At 34.8% G+C, this 2,500-nt stretch overlaps 1 protein-coding gene across 3 annotated transcripts in view; it reads right to left on the minus strand.

The window, feature by feature from the left end:
* Window positions 1-877, minus strand: part of LOC113829993 (uncharacterized) — a 7,078-nt gene extending 6,201 nt beyond the window's left edge. Inside the window, exon 1 of one of the 3 annotated variants that reach the window (XM_070139136.1) lies at window positions 771-877. The gene's annotated coding sequence lies outside the window, so the exon portion shown is untranslated. Of the gene's footprint in view, window positions 1-559; window positions 680-770 lie in introns of those variants that run through there. The other 2 variants (XM_027383161.2, XM_070139137.1) reach the window with 2 other exon arrangements.
* Between the last annotated feature and the right edge of the window lie 1,623 nt (window positions 878-2,500).

The following is a 2,500-nucleotide window of genomic DNA, read 5'->3' on the forward strand; positions in this document are numbered from 1 at the left end:
ACTTCATTTGATCTTTTCTGTCCACATATTTCAGACTGCAAAAAAATAACCAAATTTTAGAGATGAATATGCCATATCTTAATAGAATATACACAGCAGAGCTTTGTTGTCACTTTGCTCCAACACCGGCTAAGATAATTGCTATATGCCTCGTCACTCTCAACGACTGCCCATATCTCTATGGCTGGTTTCAAAAAAGAAGAAAAAAACTAATATATAAGGTGTAAATCAACTGTAATCCACCATTATCAAAGTATTTAGTATTAGTAATATACAGTTTATATAAACTACAACAAAGTTTTCATCATAGTTTTAGTTTCTGTATATACAGATGTATAATATATTCCTATATAATCACTCACAAACTCTACCTCTCCTCTTGATTTAATAAAAGTGGATTTAAAGCAGACTTTTTGGTGTTAGATGAAATCAATTTAAAATGAATTATGTCACATTAAATATAGCATTGAATTAGGATGTAAAATCTCACAATTTTGATCAATTTCTCTAAATTCCTCATGTACTCCACTAACACAAAATTAATTCCTTAATACACAACCTAGAATTATCGATGAACGATATTACAATCAACGAGAAACACAAATAAAAGTAATAGTACTGATCAGGAAATTTAATTATATTTCCTCCTTCAACAGGTGGCAAAAGTCCAAAGAATAAGCACAAAACATATTCAGAAATAACAGAAAGACAAATACTGAGTTCTTATCACCCAAACACATAATTTCATTATAAAAGCGAATGATATTTACCTTGTTTATGTAGTTTTATTGGATCTACATAACGAGAAATGAATTTTTGTGATAGCGGGGAATCCCCGAAGTGACGTCATTATTGACGTCATGACAAATCGAACTGTGAGAAAATATAAACATATCAATCCCTTAGAGCGCCTGTACTTTTAGCTATAACTGTGATATACACCTAACAGAAGAAGTTCATTAAAAAATAGCCAGTAAACCTAAAAAAATAAGAGAGCCTAAACATATAATATTAATATAATAGTTATACTAGTCAGTCCATTTTCTTTAATAACTACTATCAGTCCATTTTCTTTAACAACTTCTATGTCCATTTTCTTTAATAACTACTATGTCCATTTTCTATGATATTACTATGGGTAACTATACCAAAACCGTTTGCAATATAGACAAAGTGTACATACACATACACAGACGCGCGTATGCACACACCCCCTCATTCATTTGCCAGTAAAGTCTCCCATGATTGAAACATACATTGAATAACATTGTTTCGAATCAGCTGGTGCGTGTGTATGTGTGTGTGTGTGTGAGTGTGTGTGTGTATGTGTGTGTGTGTGTGTGTGTGTGTGTGTGTGTGTGTGTGTGTGTGTGTGTGTGTGTGTGTGTGTGTGTCTTTGCGTTTGTGTGTGTGTGTGTGTGTGTGTGCATAGTCACCGGTTTCGATTCGCTGAAAAAGTGCTTGGGACAGAAGGCAGAGGGAAAAACAAAATATATAAAGAAACAAAGAAAGAAGTGTAATGAAGAACGTAACAGCTATATAACTATACAGAAAGATTTTTTCATTTATATTATAAGGATAAAGCGTTAATGGAATTTTTTTTTTAAAGGTGCGAAAAAAGGAAGAACGTAACAGGTATATAACTAAACAGATTTTTTTATTTATATTATAAGAATAAAGCATTAATAGATAAAGATACAAAGGTACGAAGATATCGCGATAAAAATCTAGTCAGAGCTTAACAGAAAATCGTTAATTCAGCTGTAACCAGATAAGAAATATAATGTAAAAAAAAAAAAAAAAAAAAAAAAAAATGATAGGAGTCTGGAATGAGTGTTTTTGTTTTGCATGTATCGAAGTCTGGTTGTAAACGGATTTCAGGTCTGGTAACCTGCCTACCCATCAGTAAATTTGTCTGTTTGTGTATTAATATATATGTTTACCTGTCAATGTACCTACCTACATGTCTATTTATATGGATGTCCACGTGACAACTGTGTCTGCCTGTATTTATATCTATGCGCATATGTATTACTGTGTATGTGCACACACACACACACACACACACACACACACACACACACACACACACACACACACACACACACACACAAAAGCAGTCTTCTCTAAAGGTTGAATTCAGATCGTCAGCAAACCGAGTGAGGGTTTGGGGCTTTTCCAGAACCAGAGAAAAATGTCGATTAATTCCATTCTCTTTCTGTCCTTGCTTTTGTTGTCTCTGACTGGTTGTGAGTTGTTCTTTCAGTGGCCACTCTGTTCTATGATAGGTGAGCAGTTTCATCTATGGTTGCATTGTTCTGCGGTATGTGTGTGTGTGTGGGGGGGGGGGGGGTTGCTGTTTCTAAGGTTGTTCTGTTCTGTCCTGGATGAATTGTTCTGTGTACAGCTGTTCTGTACTGTGTTGGGCGAATGGTCATGTCTGTGGTTGTTCTGTCCTGTTGCTGCATTGTTCTGTCCTTGGCGAGTTGTCCCATCTATG

Source organism: Penaeus vannamei, chromosome 25 (assembly GCF_042767895.1).
Source record: "Penaeus vannamei isolate JL-2024 chromosome 25, ASM4276789v1, whole genome shotgun sequence".
Classification (NCBI taxonomy): domain Eukaryota; kingdom Metazoa; phylum Arthropoda; class Malacostraca; order Decapoda; family Penaeidae; genus Penaeus; species Penaeus vannamei.